Source organism: Xyrauchen texanus, chromosome 33 (genome assembly GCF_025860055.1).
Source record: "Xyrauchen texanus isolate HMW12.3.18 chromosome 33, RBS_HiC_50CHRs, whole genome shotgun sequence".
Classification (NCBI taxonomy): Eukaryota; Metazoa; Chordata; class Actinopteri; order Cypriniformes; family Catostomidae; genus Xyrauchen; species Xyrauchen texanus.
In genome coordinates this window covers 22,344,919-22,367,941 of record NC_068308.1, presented here as the reverse complement: position 1 = coordinate 22,367,941, position 23,023 = coordinate 22,344,919, and the positions used below count along the sequence as shown (strand labels likewise).

Sequence of the window (23,023 nt, the reverse complement as noted above, 5' to 3'; positions counted from 1 at the left end):
CCACTGTTATACCATAGCAGGCCTCATAGACTGACAGAGAGAATGAGTAATTGAAAAGCAATCCTGTGACAGAGGCAGAGCTAGGGGGTGGCCGTGGCTACCATGGACCGAAGCCTGGCCACCCCACTTGGAATTGCCATTTTTTATCTTGGGCACAATTTAGTTGGTCTTTCTAACTTTCTACACAGTTTAATTACTTGTACTTTAATTACAATTCAATCTCACAATTTCAACAAAAACGTACGTTTAAATCAACAGAATTCGCAAAAATAATGTTCAATACATCAAAGAAAACAAAGTATTTATGTTTTGAAGACATAAAATCACTTGTGCATGATCAATCAACATAAGATTTAGTGACAACATGTCACTGTACCATTCCATCAACTGGCCTGAATCTCTCACACTGGCCCCAGGCCAGTAGGCTACTGTTATAGTTGAGCCCTACTTAGTATTTGATACATCTCCATTTTGCATTAATGACAAAATGCACACAAGCAGGCATGGACTCCACAACTTTGTGCAAAAACTGATGATGATCCATGCTAAACCAGCATGGAAGCAAGGAAATGTGACCTTTTGTACAAAGTAGTTAACATGGTCAATAGCCACTTTAATGGGGGCCTGGGTAGCTCAGCGAGTACTGATGCTGAATACCACCCCTGGAATCATGAGTTCGAATCCAGGGTGTGCTGAGTGATTCCAGCCAGGTCTCCTAAGCAATCAAATTGGCCCGGTTGCAAGGGAGGGTAAAGTCACATTGGGTAACCTACTCGTGGTCGCAATTAGTGGTTCTCGCTCTCAATGGAACATGTGGTAAGTTGAGCCTCCACATACTGTAAGTCTCTGCGGCATCATGCACAAAGATCCACATGATAAGATGCGTGGATTGACTGTCTCAGAAGCAAATGCAACTGAGACTTGTCCTCCGCCACCCAGATTGAGGCGAGTAACCGCACCATCACAAGGACCTAGTAAGTTGTGGGAATTGGGCATTCCAAATTGGGGAGAAAAGGGGATAACTTTTTTTTTTCAACCGTTACTCTGACATCTTTGTTCACATATAGCATAGCAAGTAATGTTGCAACTTCTCATTCAGGGAAATTGCCAGAGCTGATTTATCAGTATTTTCTTCCTCTAAATGAAAAATCGAAATTAAGTTTCTGAAGAAAAAAAAGGCTGTACGTTTAAAAGCGACTAATTTGCTTGTATTTGATAAAATACTTAATAGTGCTGGATTTAAAATACTTATTCTTCATATTACATCATAACTTTGTTATGCATTTTCTAAATCTTTGATTATTTCCAGATTCTAAATGAATATAAATAGCAGATTTTCAATGTAGTCCCCACTGCACATAGTCCTAAAAGCACCAACAGAGAGAAGAGCTTACCTGGTCCTGTACAACTTTGCATCTTGGTCATGTGAAAAACTGGGTTGCACTCTCAAAGGCATAAAACGGTTTACTTGTCTAGTAAAACCTTTACTAAATATACCAAACTGTATAATTTAATTCTGCTGCCTCTAAGATCAAATCTGTAACACATTATGAAAGGAAGGTGTTAAAGTTGTTTCGTTTCTAAACAGAAAGGGAATTTAGTAGTTGAGGTGATGACATAGTGCAGGACAAAGTGTAAGTGTCAGCATGAGATAAAACAGATCACAGCTCTGTAATCAGTTCTTTTAATTGTGTGTATAGCGGAGAGCTTCACCTGTTCTCTTGGAAGAGTCCATAGCTCCACCTAGTGCCCCTTCTCAAACCCTCACACAAACACATATGCTCACTTATATTTTCCTATTTCTTTTCCTTATTGTTCCCCTAATGCACTTAAGTCATCAATAGCCTTTAAAATAAAGTTAACTTTGGACTGAATTAGTCAATGTTGTGGGCATTTTAGCACTAGCTGGTCCTAGTAAAAGTGTGTGAGGGAGTTTGTGGGTGTGTATGCATTCATGAAGATGTCATTAGTAGCAGTCATTAATCTGATAATGGCTTGTATATCAGCTGGGTAAAAGCTAAGATATATCAGTGGAGCCAAGTCTTGTGTGTTGTGCTGTGTGTGTGCCTAACCAAGCGTAACATGATAAAACAATGAATGATAAAAGCTCTCTTCTGTGTTAATCTGAGTTCTTCTAAATAGCCCCACCCAGTAGGGTCAAAATACCACTCCACATAACTGTATTTTAAACATCAATTATGCTCAGATTGGGTACAAGTCAGCGATTACTTTAGCGAAGTGTGGCATTTTCACTTTGGTGGAGAGATTAACTATATTGCAGGAAAATTGTTGCATCGTGTTTGGTTGTAAAAGAACTGTAACTCAGAGGTTCTTTATCTGCTAGTCAGTCAATAATCTTCCACTAACACTTCCACTAAAACATCACATAAACCAAATCCATGTGCATGCACACAAACAATTATTCAGTTGAATTATTGGCCTTCAGTATTTCACAGAGCAAAAGGTCAAAAATGGTTGTAGAAACATTACATAAACACCACTGTCATTATTCTTAATTCACTGCTGTAGTCAGAGGCCCATGTTAGGTTGGAAAAAGAAAAAAAAAGCAGTTATGAGCACAAAAAGTTGTTTTGCAGTTTTGGTTTGATGCTTTGCAATCTGTCCATCATGGTGTGTTTCTCTCTTCTGTCTCTGAACACACACATGCACGCACACCCAAGCACAGACGCACACGCGTTAGTGCAGCTATCCTTATGAGGACTCAACATAAACAATGATTTTTATACTGTACAAACTATAGATTCTATCCCCTAACCCTAAAACTAACCCTCACAGAAAACTTTCTGCATTTTTACATTAAAAAATAAAATAAAACATTGTTTAAACGATTTGAATTATGTGAACACTAGAAATGTCCTCATAAACCACATTTATAGCAAAATACCCTTATTAAATTACCAGTTTGTAACCTAAAAAAAATGTCCTTGTAAACCACCCAAACTCACCCACACACACATACACGTCAAAAACACTTTTTAAAAATGTTATTTTATCCATACATTTTCTGCAGGCCACATTGACCCTGCAACAACCTGGGATAAATGCCTGTAAAAAGTGAAAAGCAGAATAATGATCAGTCTGAAGTAGGGAGCAAAAAACAATAATAAATTAAAGCTGCAAGCAGTGATGAACGGGCCCTCGCACCCTTGGTGCACGTTGGGGCTGCTGTGCCAGGGGAATGTCAGTCCAATTTTGTTTAGCATTTTGTACTTAAATGTTGTTAAGAGTGCATCACAGTGTCAAACATGTAATTTCCTGTTGCCAGTAGGTGGCGCTATGACTATAACTGAATATTGGCATATAGAAGTGTTCAAGCCGGGACTCTTGTAAAACATGTGAATTTGAGCAAATTGGACATTGTATGTTTGAGTTACAACAACTTTCTGTTTCATGGCGAAACATCGAAATATGCCAGGCTGTCACGGACATGCCGTTCAAAGAAAACCCCAAAGCTTCACTATTTAGCATCACAAAGGCCTTTAGAATAGACTGACAGAATATGATGTTGATCTGATAGGAGTTTGTTAGAAAGACGCCTGGAAATGGCAAAAGCTGAGCAAAAATTGAAGAGAAAAATCAAAATGGCTAACTTACTGTTGGGTTTAGGATATGGTTCTATGGAGATTTTTTTGTACGTGTTGACATGTTACACATGTGTACCGATATTTGTACATGTACGTGAAACATAGCGTAAAGCACACATCGTTGAAAGTTTGTAAGTGGTGCTATTGAGCCATTTTGCCACACCTAATTCTGAAACCCATATCAGATGTAAATTTTCACCACTGCGTGTACATGAGTTCGAGTATGTTTAGGCCCTCAAAAATATGATTCATTTGGGGGGGAAAATAAAATAATAATAATAAATGCATAGAACAATAGGGTCCTCGCACCATTGGTGCTCGGACCCTAACAATTCTAACAGTGGGAGTTACCAAGTCATACAGAGAAGAAAAGGAGAAATAAAAGCTTGGGAAATGTATGTTTGGCTGCCACATCTATGCACATTTGTTAGGGGAGTAGAAACGTTTACAAGGAATAACAAATTTAATTTACATCTCATCATGCTCTCTCCCATTTCTCTCTGTTCAAATGGACACCATGGTAAAGTCTATGTGCCTTTAGACAATGTAAAACTGACAGACACACTCCATTCTCAAAGACTGAAAGAGAAGACAGTGCAGAGATGGGCAAGCCAAATGGGATGGTCTGGGAAGGACAGGACAGCCCAGTGAACTGAGAAACACGTGACTGGACAATGTGCCCAAAACAGTGATGTGGATTAACACTAGCATGGCTTTGCTAACACAATGTTTTTGTTAGAGGTTAATGCTTTCAGGCTATCTGACTGGTAAGATATATATATATATATATATATATATATATATATAAATAAATAAATAAATGAGAGCTTGTGGTCAGCAGGAAGAAAATTAACCCACATATTTCCTCAAACATCTGACCTTGCCAAAGGTACAAGGACTGCCCCAAGCTAGAAGCACAAAAGATGAGGAAAAAATGGCCATTTAATCAAGAACCCAAATGAATGGAGAGAACAGCTCATTAAGAGTGTCACAACGAGGACAGAGGCACCAATCAGGAATAAAAAAAAAAGAAAGTATAATGAGAAGAACAAGTGGATCACGATAGAAAACATTTGGTATAAATAACATGGACTGATGCCAGTTGGTCCATAAGGACACAGACAGACAATCAATGCAGGCTCTTTGTTCATTTGAACATCTGAATCTTCCTATGCCAACATTGACTGTAACAGCTCCTGTCAAAGATAATCAGATGAGCTCTCTGAATAAGAAATGCACAAAACTAATTTATAAACTAAATATACAAGAGAACTCGAACTATAATTTTTATTAGAAGTTATAATATCCTAATTAACATTTGGAGAGCTTTTGTGTGAAATTCTATGATGTGGCATCCCAGAGACCACATTCATTATCGAAAATAAGAGTCAGAAATAACAGATGGATAGAAGAAAAAAAAAACTATTTCAAATGATCAAGTATAATTATACCAGTTCAGCCTGTTGTATCTTCTGCAGGAACAAAGCCTGGTCTTGCTGACAGAGTCTTTTAGATACGGTATATTACACAAGCCATTTAAATCAAATAATAATCTTCAGATACACAGCGGCTTTAAAATGGCATGGCTTAGCCATAAATAAAATAGTAAACTATCATAAAATATAGTAATATATATATATATAATAGTGCTTTATATCTGTAACACCAAATGACAGTTTCAGGATTTGGCATTTAAATTAAATATACTAAAAAGTCATTAATACAAAAGTATAATATACTTTTCAGAGAACCAAAAAACTATTGTTAAAACTAGGATGAAAAATATGAAACTTTTTGGCCAATACCAATAGTAACCAAAAACTATTGGCCGATATTTGCATGAATAAAGTAGGCTTTCCCCCAGATGTCTACAAGCCCTAGCTCTGTACTCAAAACAAATGTTTTTTTTATTATTATTTGTTACAGCAGAATGCTACAATATGGATCTGGTCCCCCACCAGCGATATTCAGAAAAATAAGAGAAGTCTCAAACCTTGAATGTCCTGCATGCACACAATAATAAATAAAAAAACAATTAAAAATTTTAAGACAGACTTGAACCCTTCCCAATTTAAATTGACCCTAAAATGAAACTTTGAGAAATCTTGAGCATTGCATTATGACTTATGTTCTAAGTCTAAAGAACAAGAATGTGCAAAATGTTTATATATGTACATTTGCTCTAGAGATCAGTTTTTGTTCCAAGGAGCTAGGACAATCCTGAGCAGAGATAGAGGTTTCCGTAAACAGCTGTATAACCAAAATTTGTTGTGTGCCATGCCACAAAGATGGCCTTCGTGTCTAAATCAAGAAATAAAAAATACAAAAATATCAAACTGGTGGTTTTACAATACCAGCACATAGAAGCAATCACTCCAACAAAAAAACTAATACAAAAATTAGGAATATTACAAAATGTACAAGCAACCTGTATTGGACCACTTAAGATGGACTAACCTGAAGAGAAAATGTGAAAAAGGCACTTGAACCCCAACCCTTCTCTTTCCACCTCTCACCTCAGACAATCCTTTTATCTCAACTATGCAATCTATCAAATGTTTGCTCTTTATATCAGGTATCTACCACATGCAGTTTTTAAACTTGGAGACATATCTCTCCATTAGTGCCTTATATTCAATGTTGGGACAGTTACTTTGGAAATGTAATAGGTTACAGATTACAAGTTACCCTATTTAAAATGTAATAAGTAGTGCAACCATTTCAATTACTTTATTAATGTAACTGATTACATTTGATTACTTTTCTACATTTCTAACGAATGTTTTCAACTGTTAATAATTTTCAAACATTTAAACCAGGCAGGGTTTACCTTAAAGTAGCACTCAACACCGATTACTGTCAGACTTTCAAAATCCTTCATCACTTGTATTAAGATTATAATAATTTTATTTTACCATAAAAAGTACATTAACTCTCTTGTTAAACATAATATACATTTTTATCATTAATTATGTTTAATTATAAAAAAACGTAAATTTTTTACAACATTTTACCTTATGATTACATGTACTGTCTTTTTAAATATATTACACTTTTTAACTGTATATTTAAAAGGTAACTAACTGTTAACCAATTAACATTTTTTTTTTTTTTACTAACATTTTACAGTCTTTTACCGTAAAAATTACAGACAGTTTGTACAGTGTACAAAAACTCTTCAGAGTGCTCATGTTTATAACTAGGGATTATATTATTTTTAATATTTTAGTGCTACTAACGAACAACATCTCAGATGTAGATGCTCCTAGTTCGATTCATTTATAATATGCATTTAGAACCGAACATTTTACCAGAATTTGAATAAGCAAATTAAACTACTGTGAACTCACCACTTACAGGACTTCTTGGAGAGTTTAGAATGTCAAAATTGAGGCTATGGGGAATACCCACAATCCCTTGCTGCTTGAATTATGTTTCCTTGGTCAGAGGGAACTGACTGGGGAATTTAACAATTTAATTAATTGTTATTAAGAATTCATAGATGTTTTAGCTCTTTTGTTGTATTATTTATGATTTGTTGAAAATAGATTTTTAGTGTAATGTCACCATTAGGGTGATCTGTGTCTCTTTGGCTAAGTTGGATCCTGGTCACACTATCTCAGTTCTCTTTGTGCATGTGCAGCTGAAGTGCATATATGCATTTCTGAAAATAATTATTTAATAACTGACCTAGAATCAGTTATATTTATTTGAGCTGTGCTGTTGTTTGACCTAAAATTGAATCAATTCAATAAAAATGTACAACAGTAGAAACAAAAATATTTGAATGCAAATCTGAGTTAAGTCTACTTGCATGTAGTTAACTCTACTTAAATAGTCAAGTTCTTGAAAACCAAGTTAATTGAACTTCAATACTCAAGTTTTGGGAGAACCCATTACTCAATCAAATGAGTGCAATGAACTTATTAGGGTTTTCAGTGCACCCTAAAAATGACCTTTTCCACCCCAACTCAGACCTGGCTCGCATCCTGAGACGGTGCGCAATGGCTTAACCTGTCCATGTTGCGCATGGCCCATAACAACGTTCCACCCATGTCTGGGCAGGACACAGCATTCCGCCTCAATAGACAGATCCGTCGCATACTCTAATATTTTGTTGGACTGCTTTTATCTTTGATTATGTTACGCATTCTTGCCATTATTTCAACAACCTTATGCAATGTCAACATTTATTTTCATCCAGAGTTGTACAGTACATTTTTGGCCGAGATCTTGCAATGATGATGGGAGAGTCGGACCACTCCATAAAGTCTTCTCCCGCACATTCCAAAGACTTCTGATCGGGTTCAGGTCAGGAGTCGGTCATGGCCCATTCATGTGTGAAAATTATTTCTCATGCTCCCTGAACCACTCTTTCACAATTTGAGGCCAATGTATCTTGGCATTGTCGCCCTGGAATATGCCTGTACCATCAGGGGGAAAAAAAAAATCCACTGATGGGATAACCTGGTCATTTAGTATATTCAGGTAGTCAGCTGACTTTATTTTATTGCCGCATAATTGGGCTGCACAATTAATCGAAATAAAATCGAAACCGCGATATGACCTTGTGCGAATATTAAATTGCATAGGGCTGTGATTTAATTAAATAAATAAATAAATAGTCTGCTTCCTCAAAGTTTATTTGCGCTGCTCAGTCCAGTCTATATTAAGTTAGAACATTGTTACAATGATTGCTGGGCAAACAGCATTAAAAGTAACACCTGTAGACTCCAGAAACATCTCTTCATTTCCTGTAATTTGTTTACCTTACGAGAGAGCGTGTCACCCTTATTACACTCGCCGCGGAAACAAGTGAAAGCGGAACTAATATTTCCAACATCCAACAAAATGATAAGGAACATACATATAATAAATCTATATCAAATATTTAGTTACTATAATATAATGCATTGCTAAATTAAATACAATAAAATAATGAATACTAATTAAATGGTGACAAACTAACCCAAATGTTCACTTTAAATTGAATTACGCCAATGGGTTATCAGTTCAACTTCAGTTTGACATTAAGCCTCATTATTTAGGACTATCTTATATACAGTACTACTATTTTTTAAGGCCTAGAATAAAGAGTACCGGTAATATTTATATTTTAAAATACTGAATTATTTTTGACAGCAAAAACTAGGCAACAAATATGGTTTTAGCAACAGGGAAATTCAGTTAACAGTGACATTGAGTAGAAAGCTTACATATAACCAGTTTTAACAGCTGCTGATAAAAAGTTAAATGATCAGCATCAGTTGATGAGATAAAAAGAAAACTGGAGATTGGTATCGGATGTTAAAATCCTGATTGGAGCATCCCTAATATTCATGTTGACTATGTTTCAAAAACTAATGATGATGATTAGTGGTCTGAAATCCTGTCACAAAATGAACAAAAATAGGTACACAGTGGACGGCAACATTTGGATATGAAGAAGACTTTGTTTCACAGTTTATATATTTATTTTTTTGTGGTTGAACTGAAAAAGGTCTCAATTGGGTTCTTTTTAAGAGGGTTCAAGTGTGAAAACCCCAGTAGCCTTTTTGCAGTTGAACATGTGGAAAACATTACAGTCATAATCACAGTTCAAATCGCAATCGCAATATTTATTTTCCAAAATAATCGCAATATTTTATTTTGTCCAAATCGTGCAGCCCTACGCATAACATTGCTGAGCCTAGACCTGACCAATTGAAGCAACCGCAGATCATAACACTTCCTCCAGAGGCTTGTACACTGGGCACTATGCATGACTGGTGCATCACTTCATGCACTTCCCTTCTTACCCTGACACTCCCTTAGCTTTGGAATAGGGTAAATATGGACTCATCAGAACACATGACCGTTTTCCATTGCTCCAAAATCCAATCTATATGCTCCCTAGAAAAAAAATGTTTTTTTCCGATTAACCTCACAAGTGGATTTCATGCCACACAACTGTTTAGTCCCAATGCTGTAAGTTCTCGTTGCATTGAGTGTGTGGAAATGCTCTTACATTCACTATTAAACATAGCCGTGAGTTCAACTGTCGATTTTTCACGATGTGATTACAAGTGTTTTAGTGATCTCCGATCCTTCAAGATTTCCAACCAGATTTCTTCTGCGAAGCTGACGGTTCACCACTATCCTTCCAGGTTTTAATAATGCGTTGGACAGTTCTTAACCCAATTCCAGTGATTCTGGAAACACATTAACATCTTTTCCAAGACCATGGGATACATCTTCCGATGTGGTTGTTTAAGAAATGAGAAGCTACACACTGCATCAGTTAGTGTCAAAAGAAATGTTGCCAGCTGAAACATTAATCACTGCAATAATGATCATAGTCTCCTTAAGTATCTGCTTATTTAATTCCAAATGGCTACTCTATATTGTTTTTTTTGGCCAGGCAGTGTAATAACATGTATTGTATACATACCTTGGCTTTTCTGTCGATGTTTAAAACTACATTTTTGAAATTTCCATCTCTGCACAGCCTAGTTACTTGACACAACAAACTCCATGCATATTCATTTTTTTTTCTAATCTCTAGAGGGCGTTGTTACCCTGCAAAGTCAAGGAGTTCAGACTGTAGAATCCTCCAGTGCAGCCACAAAAAAAAAAAAAGCTATCAACCAGATTAATCTGTTAATCCAATATGTCGGTCGACCTCTGGTTATTGTTATGACTTCTTTAGAATTAAAGTCATGTTGATTCTGAAGTAATTTCATGTGATTCTATGATAAGCCAACACATTAGTAGTTTCTTCGAGTGAAAGGGTGTTCACCTCAAAAAACATTTTACTATAAAGATATACAGCAGCTCCATTCTAACAATTTACTAATATCACCAAAATTTAAAATTAATTTTGTATGTTACTGGCTTGCCGGGTAGAGCATAAACAATTATCAAATATTACAGGCATGTCAAAATACCACACAACAGCACTGTAAGAGAGAAATGAGAGGCACTAGAGCTATAAAACAAATTAATCACAAAGAGAAAGGTTTAAAACATGATGGGGTGGTTCTCTGTTTACAAGTGTATGCACATGTGTGTGTGTGTGTGTGTGTGTGTGTTAACTTGGGAGGAGGTTTGATCCCCCTCCAGATCTGGCTTTTTGCACCATTACGAAGAAAATTCTGAGGGAAAGCTTAATTGAAAAAGCATGTTCTCTCGCTCTCATTCTCTCTCTCTCAACCACAGGCTGAACCCATCACCTCTGCAAAAAAAACAAAAAAAAACAGCAATTCTGCCTTTTTTCCTCAATGACATCCCACTGTTACAACAATGCTTGGCTAAAGTTTAGAGTCGTTGCCCAGGCAATAGTTTGCTGTTGACAATATGGTATCAGTCACATCATCAATTCATGGTCCATCTGACTGAAAAACATGAGAAGAGAGTTGCATTCTGAAGAGAGCAATCCTTCCACAACCAAGCATGTGGAATCTCGACTCACAACAGGAGAAAGAATGTGTATTTTGCAATGTGATCACACTTACATTTTTACTCCAATAATGGTTAAGTTTTGGGTTATAGCATATGGTTATAAAATATGCATTCAATTAAATGTATTACATCATTAACAACAACAAATTTTAGCTTAACTCACTTTTGGCGCCACTCTGTGGACATTTCACCCGGAAACCCAAGCTCACACGTGCCCACACATTCAACAAATAATTTTTGTTTGTTTTCTATTCTTCAAAATTATAAAACTGACTTGTTTACATTCAGTTTTAACTTAAATCCCAGATTTCCAGTGTGGCACCTTTTATTGACGTGCAGGAAGGAGTAGTGGGAATTACACACTTTTTGTTAGATAACGTCAGTGTGTCCAATAAAAAAAAAATGGACCAGTAAACATTGGTATCTCCTAGTAAACGATACCAATTAAGGATATTACACTGTTCCTTGGCTTAGTTAATTCATATTGATTTTGTTGGCTTAATTTATTTTTGAAGTCGCAGTTAAATGCCTTGATGAGCACAGTTCTATTTGGGGTTTTGATGTATTTCCTCCTGAAACAGGAAGTTGGGGTGGGACATGTCAGTTGGCTCGTCCCTATAAAAATAAATCGCCAATAGGCTTTCATTTACAGCCATACACACACATAACCCTTTCCAATGTGCTGCTGCTCATCCAATGTCGGTTACCATGAAAACTGACAACCGATCACAACCGGACGTCTTTTATTATGACTTGAGAACCACAAAATAATCTAGCTTAAAACATTAATGCATAACCAGCATAACACATCTGTAAATCCTCATGTGCACAGAGTGAGTATACATTTGAAAGGATGTGTGCTAGAGCAAAAGGTGTGTTAGTGAGTATATATGGTGCTATCATGACTTAGAAAGGTCATATCGCAGACAATCAGTATTTCAATAGGGAGCTAATTTATAGATTCTCTGCATATGTGAGCTCTTATATGTAGTATTTTAGTATGTTTATACTTGGTCAAATCTCCACACTCAATTCTGACACTTTTCTTACGTAGATGTGATGAGGAGGAGGGCATGGCCGGGCCGTGATGGAGCACTGCCAGCCCTGAATCAGCTGATCAGCTGGAGAGCAAGATAAGTGGCAATCAGAGATGCCGGTTAGAATAGAGAGACGCACGCAGCCTCGTTGCATGCATGTCTGTTTGTTTATGTTTGTTTTAAGTTAAGTTTCTGATTAAACTTTACATTGACTGTTCAGCTGATTCCCACCTCCTCCTTGCCAGTCCTTGAAATGTTAAAGTAGATCTCACCCATAAGTTTAATCTTTAAAGAGGTCATATCATGAAGAATACATTTTTTTGAAGGTACTTCAAAAGGCATGGTAAAGAGTTCAAAGTACTATATGGGTGGCGGATGCTGCAAAAGTGCCGTATGTACACATTCTTTGATCAGCCAATCAAAAAAACTTCAATGTGATTTCTGCCTGTAAATAATTTTGCACGTTCTCATAGTGTAGAGGTTTAAGCAGAACATTCAGGTTTAATGTCATATTCACATGCATAACAGTTGTCAGTTATGTCTAGCCTATGGACTACACTGTCTACAAACAAAATGTAAAAGCCTGGTGCTTTTACAGAGGGGCCATTTTCAAAATATTTTCTCAATAGTGAGGGCCACGTCTCATGAGCTCGATCTGCTCTTCATCCAAGGGCAGGGGGAGATTTGGGGCAGATTGAGGCCCCACAATGGTTTGCTCTCTATTTGCAACCCCAGTGCTGGGTGCAGCCCATGTGCTTATGCAACAGGGTTAGCTGTGACTCAGAGAGAAAGCAGGAGGGTCTACAGCAAGGGTTCTCAACAGGGGCATTCAAAGGATGCCAGGGGGCGCTGAGAACAAATTAGTAGAGAGGGGGCATTAGGTTACAAATGGGGGTCGTTTATCAGTCATAATCAAATCTATCGTCAAGTTCCTCTTTGCATTAAAACATTTATTTAGACTTCAAATACATCACTTGGTTTTCAATTATAGGGGTTGGTATCCATTTGTACCGCAGTTCATCTGATTATGAAGTCTAGCGACACATCTGAAGTATCTTGTTTAGCAGCGACAATTACACAGGCGGAGGCACAACCTCAGCTAATGCACCTGTTTAGGTCTGTAGATGGATACGGCTCAATGACAGAGCAGCGCGAAGCTCTTCAACTCGCAGCTTTGTGAGAATGAGTGAGAAGCAAGTCGCGAGAAGTGGAACACATTTCAATTCGGCACAGAATTCTACATCTCCACCCTTGAATTTACTATAGTAACACTAACTTATATAATAGAATACATAAATAGAATGATAATACATATCATATCACTACTTCAGCTTTATTAAATTTGTCATAGGTTACATTAGGGGAGTGAGGGAATATAATACATTTTTGTAACAGCTTTTACATTTTTATATTTAGTATTTATTATTTTTACATGTTTGGAGTAGGTCTAATGTTTATAATTACAAAAATGCCACAGTTTGTTTTATAGACATCATGTTACATCTAACTATGTTAGTGAAGACCCATGCTTCCATGTGTTTCCCATGGTCTTGTTACAAATACCATAGATAAAACTATAAAAATAAATAATTCATGAATAAATAAATTTTCAAAAAAGGCAAATATAAAATATATTAACAATTATTAGTTTCGGTCTTTGCATTTTCATTTTATAGGCCACATATATAGCCCTGAATAATCTTGAAAACAAGAAACACAAGGTTTGGTCTCACATTCATGACGCGTTAGCCTGCTGAACTTATTAACAAAACTTAAAAATGATGCAATACATCAAAGTTGCATTGAGTAATTTAAGCAAATAACACAAATTAAGTAGGTGGACATTCATCAAAAGGAGGTTGAGAACCACTGGTCTACAGGGATGTTCTATTTGTGATAACAGTGGGACTTTGTAAGAAAAAGATCAGGGGCAAAAGAGCATAGCTTTTTTAAAATCATCTTTAACTTAGGCCTTTCTGTTACTTTAAATTTGCCGTTATGATTTTATCATTTTCATTATTAAACGGGAACCCATCTGGATATTTTGAATAATTTTTTTATATAAACATGCACTATAGAATTCTTTGACCAGAGTCATGTATCTTGGCCTGCTTTTAAAAGACGCAGTGTCAAGTTAAAACTCTGAAAAGGAGAAGCCATTTGGTTTCATTCAGCTGCTGTGCATCTTGTTGTTTTCAACACAAACTCGTTCTCGCACCCATCGGAGCTATTTTTAATTGTTGGTGTATGTAAACGTGCACTAGATGGACGTCTTTGATCAGATTGATGCATTTCCAGCGATTTGCATTTCAGTGCAGGATGATACTGGAAACTGGATGTGTGTGCATCTAGTTCACACTGTACTTTGGACTATGTATGTGTATCATGTGGATGTGTCTTCAGTGTGGATTGCATGTTTTTTCAGCTCATCAGTGTGGATTGCTTGTGAACCAGTCATAAAATAACTCAAGCTTTGCAAAGGAACTGTTATTAAAGAATTGGCAGCTAAAAACATTTGGACCCGATCGCAAAGTAGTAAGTAAATGGGTACATTCATGAATATTTCAAAAGTCATGATTTTTTTTTTATAGTTTATGATGCTGAGTGATCACAATGGATGTGTTGTGCATTGTGTGTAAACCCTGAATTTTTTTTTTATAATGTTGTGGAGCTTGTTCATGCAATTCCGGCTGAGTTTAAAATATAACTGTATTTGAGGGGCTGCACGATGTTAGCCAATCATAACAGTGTACGTTAAAGGAACAGTTCACACAAAAATTTAAATTCTCTCATTATTCACTTACCCTGATGCCATCCCAGATGTGTATGACTGTCTTTCTTCAGCAGAACACAAATTAAGATTTTTAGAAGATAGAGCTCTGTCAGGTCCTTATAGTAGTACATGGGTGTAAGCACTTTGACGGTCCAAAAGTCATATTTAGGCAGCATCAGTGTAATCTACATCCCTGCATTCACATCTGGGATGGCATCAGGGTAAGTGAATGAGAGAACTTTCATTTTTGGGAGAACTATTATTTTAACAAGTTCTAAGGAGGCACTGATGTCAAAACCAAGCATTTATAGCAGAGGGCCAGAGAGGAAAATTATTAAATAATCACTAAATAATGTTTTGATACAAAAAAAACCCAACACTTTACTACCATTGTCAGTGGACCTCCAGAAAGATTAAAAAAAAAAAAAAAAAAAAAAGATAATTGACCCCTTTAAATCAATATGTACAGCCTTTATGTCATACGATTAGTACAAAGTTAACCATAGTGAAGGAAAACTAAATATTAATAAAGGGTAACACAAGAAGTACAGTTGGTTTAATGAAAATAGTGGAGACCAAAGGGGGTGTTTATGTGGCCTCTCCCTGTGCAGGACAGAGCAGGACTACAGTTGCTATTATCAAATTTTCTTTAGAGAGCAGATCCTTGCCTTGATTAATGAGCAGTTAATTCAGAAAGCCCTGGGGGTTATTTCTGCTAAAAGTTGGGTATGGGTGTTACCGTGCCAACCTCGGCACATGGTTCATACCCCTATTAAGTAGACCTATAGCTACACAACATGTATTTGTGCATGTATGTTTGAATTAAAATGTCAAAGAATGCATTGAGAAAAACATGAACATGATATACTACTCTTATGCACTTCTATATATAACATATTTCAAGTAAAAGAAAAGCAACATTGCACAACATTGCCAAACAAAACACCCACGGTAAACTACTGGATAACATTAAATTCTGATTTATCAAAAATGGTGTGTTAAAAAGTGTAATTTAAAACAAAGGAAGAAAAACACGAAGAGCAGGTAACAACTGAAACACCAGGTATAACAGCAGAAGCAGATTATAAAAGAGACATTCATTGGTGTTCCTGTATGACATGTAACTTTCAGAACATGGACCCTAAAGACTCCATAGGCATGAGAAAATCTTACTTGACCACCATCACTGTGGGTCTCTAATTTATAGACCAGTGAGCACTAAAAACAACATACAACATATTACATTTGGAAAATAATTTAAAGCAGACAAGAAATTAGCTTTGAGCAAATCATATAGGTCTAGCATTACATCAGTCATCTGACTATGAGCACCACAGATCTTAATTGGACCCAACAGAAAGTGAAGTTAACCATAAACTTACTAGACATCCTGTTCACTAATCCACATCATGCTCTGTCCACTGCCTGATGTTGGAAAAATATTCAACATCTTAGGAAAGACAGCTTTGTTATGAAACATAAGAGCTATGATCAGTCATGAGGCAAAGCTCTCCAGATCACTGTGATCAACACTGATATGGGTGGACAGCATGTCCTTTTTGACTCTAGTTAAGGGAGTGAAAACAGAGGAGGATCTGCCCATATCGTGGAGTCAGCACTGGAGAAAGCATCTGCAATTTGTCTTAATAAAATACACATTTTTGAGAACATTTGGGGAAAAAAACAAGACTAGAAATGATAAGCTTAGTAGATAATTGGTACATAAAAGCACCAAGACAATTAGAAATATAGATGTAAAATATTAGTTGTGAATTCGGATGCATTATTCAAGCTCATCATTACTCATTTTAGTTTACAATCTTGCACTTGGAGAGACAGGCATGCCATTAAGTATGCTGAACATTTAATTTCTTTAGCATGTAAAACAGATTTGCATTATTGGGCCAATTCTCTCCATTTCAAGCTACACAAATCTCTCAGTACTTAATTTCGCACTCTATCTTTCTCTGCTTTAAGATACTTTTAACTGCCAGTATTACAAAACCAATGACACACAGATTTTAAAGGCCAAGTTGGAAATCATTAAAGGAATATTCCAGATTCAATACAAGTTGAGCTCAATCGAAAGCATGTGTGGAATAATTGTGATTCCCACAAAAATTAATTTCTACATATGCCTTAAAATTTTATAGAAGCACTTACATTAATTCTTCTGTTAAGACTCATGTCTTATTTGAGCTGCAATGTGGTTTAAATCATAATTTTTACAGTTGTTTAAGGGTCTGTTGACATTACATCGTCATGGAAAGAAGTTGTAAAATTGGATATAACTTAAAACAGAAAAGGTTAGTAATCGATTTTTTCACACTAAAATCATGTTAACACACATATCGTTTATGTCTTGTGGATATAGTTTTTTTTCCTCCCCTTTTCTCCCAATTTGGAATGCCCAATTCACATTACTTAGTAGGTCCTTGTGGTTGTGCGGTTACTCAACTCAATCCGGGTGGTGGAGGACAAGTCTCAGTTACCTCCGCTTCTGAGACCATCAATCATGCCTTATCAAGTGGCTTGCTGTGCATGACACCATGGAGACTCCCAGCATGGGGGCTCATGCTACTCTCTGCGATCCATGCACAACTTACTACTCACCACATTGAGAGCGAGACCCACTAATCATGACCACCAGGAGGTTACCCCATAGGACTCTACCCTCCGTAGCAACCAGGCCAATTTGTTTGCTTAGGAGACCTGGCTGGAGTCACTCAGCACACTCTGGATTCGAACTTGCGACTCAATACACGCTGAGCTACCCAGGCCCCCTTGTGGCTATCCTTTTAAAATAGTGAGTAGTTTAACATTTACAGATTACCCAATTCAGGCATACCGGGCATGTTCCCAGTGGGCAGACACACTTTGGGGCCGTTCTGTGGAGGACTGGCCATCGGGAGAACCGAGCGGAGGAGTGGGTCGGCCGTGAGAAGCTAAAATGTGCCATAACGTTATACAGAATGAACCACAAAATGGAAAAACATATGCAGAAAAGCCACCTTGGGCCAGTTGTAATGTAAAATCCAGATTTTGAAGATTTCTCTTCCCAGTCCAGCCCTGGCCCAATTTATTACCATTGTAAGTACCTCACTGTAACACAGATTTTAGATTTTGTAAAGAAAAGGAGGGGCAAGTCAAAAATATATATTTTTTTGGAAATCAAAATTATGCCATAAATTCTGTCTATTAAGCTTAACTTGTATCTAACCCGGAACTAAAGACTTAGGGTTTCCAAATGCTAACCCATGTAGACCCTAAACACAAGTAAGGGAAATGATTATGCCCTTATTATGTTTCTACTTTTGTTTTATATCATTATAAATGACTGGAGAGTCCACAAAAACAAGTATTAAATATGAAGATGTGAATTTGTTTCTTTCCCTCGCCTGCATAAATGAAATGCAAAACAAGGCTATATAATTCAAATGTGTGGGTATTAAAAATCCATTTACTGCTGTTTGGATTACAGTAAGAGCTCTATGTTAGGACCCACTATCATTATCGCAAATGTAATTTGTCAACCATATGCATTTAGGTCACATTCTGCTAATAAACTGCGATACAAATTAGTAAAGTCACAAAATTCCTATATTTATATAAAATAAAAGGCAAATTACCCAAAGTTGTAGTGGGCATGATCAACAACTTCTTAAAGTGGAAGCAGAAGTTGTTTATTGTAGAACTAAATGAACTATGGAATGTCGTAATGATGCAGCACTGGTACTGTTATATCAGATCAATGCAAATGAGACTGGATCATAAAACAATCAAATCCAGTGGATCACAAGAGATGTTTAAGTGTGCCAACTGTGTGTACATGCTTTAACCTACATTTTACTGTCAAAAAAAGAAATACAATTTATCAAATGTGTCATGTTTTGCATGACCATGTTGCATGTGTCGTTTTAGTTGTTCTACATAATGAGGTGCATCTCTTCATACGCGCGCGCCCGCTGAAAAAGATGTTGTATATCAAGTAACGGGAACGACCCTTCCTTAAGCCACAATGAAGAGGACGAGCAGACCCTTGGGCACTCTTTATATCGCGCTTCTTAAACTTACCATACTCACGCCATCCAGATATACCTCAATAGAGTTTAATAAGCTATTTTTCACGCGTGAGCTCAATCATTATTAAATTACTGGCTAACATGAACGCGCAGCCTGTTTTGTTAATGAACCCTAATGTGAACTCCAGAAAAATCACTTATAAAAAAGGACAAGTGTACTGTTTAAAATAATACTACGTAAAATAAAGTACAATAAAAAAAATAACTCCGAGAGACAACCTACCAAAACAAAACAAACAAAAACCAACCACGGGTTTGTACAGCAAACGCGTTGTATATTTATAGCCCTATTAATAACTAAAGAGTGTTTCACTATAGACCTGTTGATGTTTTTATTTAGCTTGTCTTTTTTGCTAATTGTTACAAACAAGACAAAAGTCACTTGGCAACTTACACATGACTAAAATCATGTTTTAAAAGCAGAAACATCCCCAACAAAATGATCTCGTGCTGTTAACAAATATGGCAACTTACCCGAAGGCGATGTTTCGGAGTTATTTCCAAACTGTACTTTGTGACTAAACAAGTGTCGTCAAAGAACTTCAACAAGCATATCTGGACAAGCGAATGAGTTGCGTGAAGAGAAAGCACGCGCGTCCCTCTATCATTCACGCTCACTCGCGCGCGCGCGCCTCGAGCTTACATTTGTCCTGACCTGCAGCTTCCGGTCGACGTGAGTCTACTCTTAAAGGGCCAAACCAGAAGAGCGCAACCATCTTGCCTTATTGGTCATGATGAGAGGAATCTTTTTGATGTTGATGTGAACTCCTGGAAATGTTACCAAAGAAATCACTCAATTTAAATTGTTAATTTGAAACCCCAAGATATTGTGTGCACAAAAAATCTTATTGACAAAACAGTTGCTCCCTTATAGAGCATTACAGTCTGTTTCCAGAAGTGAAAATTTCACTCATGTTTTCCATGGACAAATTGATTTTCAACAATAACGTAAACCTTTAAAGACAGACATACCGTGAAGTCCAAGGCGGTTCATCGATGGTGTACGCCTTTTTTTGAAGCCATCAGTCTGCGTTATTTTAAAATTCATTGTTTAATAATCGTGTTTAACTGCAGAATATCTGGTGAACAACTACACTGCCCATGTTCCAGCAGAGAAAGACTAATCGGAGAACCATGGCCAACAAAGCCCGCCAAACAAGTCAAGCAGCGAGCGCCAACTTCCATGACACACTGTGAATGATGCAATCGAGTCTCCCTTACACCCTCAAACTACCTGCATATTTGTTTTTATACTTATAATCAACAACCTAAAATCAATAGTTTTATATATTTCCATATTTCTTTTTTCCCGATTACCTCATGCCCAAAGCTTCATGGGATTGTAGTTTGTACCATCGTGAAACAGGGTAAGTCCATTTTCTTGTACCTTTGTCTTCTTGTCCTATTTTCAAATACTTTTTTGTTTTAAATCAAAGTTTGTAATATTGTGATTCACCTCAGAGCTGGTTGGTTTTGGTTCATGGCTTAGAACTCTTTTATGAAGGATTTTATGAAAAAATGAATGGGAAGAATACTTCTGGAACCCAGATGGCTGAAAAGGTGGATGGGCACTGTTGCTCTCTATTATCAGTCTTTTCATTATTCATTATGTTGAATGAATACTGACTGGAAGATACATCATTGTGGCTTGCAACTAAATTCCCTGCAGTGCAAATTCAGAGAAATAAAGACATGTTTGTATTCAGAGATGCTGTTATCCAAGGATGAGATCTTTGCAGGGGCATTTTGTTCTCTCGTTTTGCCGTCCGACAAGGGAAGAGGGGGCTTGGTCATTTCGCCACCGAGCTTTCTAAATTGTTCTGTGTAAAGTTATATCCAATTTTACAACTTTGTTTATATGACGATGTAATGCTGTAAACCATGTAATGTTTAGAGCTCAATGCTCACGTTTTTACAGATGATGTCTAAGTGCTTTTATAAAAGTATTAGCTTCACATTTCTGGCTTTAAACCCTCCAAAAATGGACTCCATTGTTTTATCTTGTAAGTGTCTCACTGTAACCTCGATTTAGCTTTTTCTTTCTTTTTTTTTTTAAGAGGGATGAGTGGAAATATTTTTTATGGTAATCAACATTATGCCACAAATGCTGTCAAATTAGTTTAACTTGTATTAACCCAAAATATAATTTAAATGTATGGAACAGATGAAATATGAGACTTGTGATTTCACTGGAAAGCTCAACCATGAGACCCACCTTAACCCCAGTTGTGTGGATTAACAAAATGCAGCTGTTGAACATTGTAAATAAAGTTGTTGTGTAAAATGTCATTTCACATGCATCAGAAAGGAATTTGATTGCATTCCCATTTGGCATTTTGATACATAGGCCTAGAACCTGGTTAAGAGATTTTAGTCTATATGCTTGCCAGATGACATTGCTTTAGTCTCTATAAAGCACACATAAACAATACAGTTCATACTGTATCAATAAAAAAATTCATGGTGCTTTATCATAAATATTACATTTATTAGTTTCTTGTTTTCTGTTTTGTTTTGAAGCTGAGAAGACAAGAGATGTTGAATAGAAAGACAAAACATTTTCTCTTGAAGAAATAAAACACAATAAAATAAGAAAACCATCAACCGCAAACTTTTTGAAAATGAAAATAATGATACAGGGTATATCAGTTCTTGTTTTTCCGCCAAGAATTGACCAACAATGCTCTTTTGACTAAGGCTGTTGTAATGTCACCAGTGCACTACTGTGGTCAAAGAGGCTCTGTTCATTAGCTACGGGCAGTGTCTCATATCCTCAGTGTCTGAGAAAGTGACATATGAAGGAAATAAATGGCCAGACAGAGACAAAGCGTCCAGACACACACTGAGAATCTGAGAATAAACTCAAATAACAAAGACATTTGATGTAGTGCCACAGTCACTCAGAGAAATATACTGTACATGTAAATCCCCAACTGCTAAAGAAACAAGTTTGTTAACTTTTCATTGTAGCAAACTTTTTCAATTTCTGAAACTTACACTCAAAGTAAACTTTTTATAACTCTTTTACAAGCACACATACATATTATTATACTCTATGCTCTTTTTTTTATCAGAACAGAAAAACAATGCTTTATGCACAAAGATAATTACAGTAAATCACACAAGTTCTGTTTAGACAAGCCCACCTCACTAATTTAGAGTTATTTCAGTTTCAGCAGTTGTGTAAATGCTTGATCGAAAATTACCCAGTTTTTCAGAGTACTGCAATCAAATGTCATGAAGAGGATCACACTATCAGACAGGTTCAGTGGTTTTAATATATTTTAATAAAGTAGATTTATAGTAAAAAAAAAAAAAAATTGGACTTAAATGTGTATCTGTATCCCATCCACACTTATCATATTTAACCACTGGAGTCTTATGGATTACTTTTATTTGCTATTATGACCTTCAGATTTCTGACCCACCATTCACTTGCATTGAGATATTCTTCTAAAAACCTTCATTTGTGTTCAGCAGAAGAAAGAAAGTCATACACATCTGGGATGGCATGAGGGTGAGTAAATGAGGAGAGAATTTAAATTTTTGGGTGAATTATCCCTTTAAGTGAATATTCTTTGGACATGTTCTACATATATCAGATCCGAGGTGAATGTAGCCACAGGGTAGACCAGTCAGAAGATGGAGATGAGGAACAGTTGATCAGGTAAAGATGCCTTTCAATAAATAAAATACTGAGGTAAACAAACATTATTGAAAAGACCAGTTATCAAGTCATTTTATTTGTATAGTGCCTTTCACAATGAGCATTTCAAAACATTTCATGGAACTATGTGTGTGTGTAGCAGTGCTATTCTTGTGTATTGGTGTCAAAATGATGTTGTCCTTTGTGTATCTTGTTAAGTCTCTTAATGTACTATTTTACAATTAATTTATTTTACTGCATCTTGGTAAACAATTAAAGTTTTTTTTAAATGTGTTACTGTATATAAATACTGACAAAATCATCTTTACAGAAAGTTATGCCCAATGTCTTAAAATGTCTTAAAGACCCTTTTGTTCCTGGCTTATGTGGATATAGAGCAGGGTGTGAGGGACAGGGTGAGCAAGCATTTCAGATTACCA

The 23,023-nt window shown here is 36.4% G+C and overlaps 1 protein-coding gene across 1 annotated transcript in view; it reads right to left on the bottom strand.

The window, feature by feature from the left end:
- The window catches only part of LOC127626505 (supervillin-like), a 110,229-nt gene extending 90,706 nt beyond the window's left edge, over positions 1-19,523 (bottom strand). The window contains exon 1 of the mRNA XM_052102324.1: positions 19,412-19,523. The gene's annotated coding sequence lies outside the window, so the exon portion shown is untranslated. The remainder of the gene's footprint in view (positions 1-19,411) is intronic.
- Positions 19,524-23,023: the final 3,500 nt, after the last annotated feature.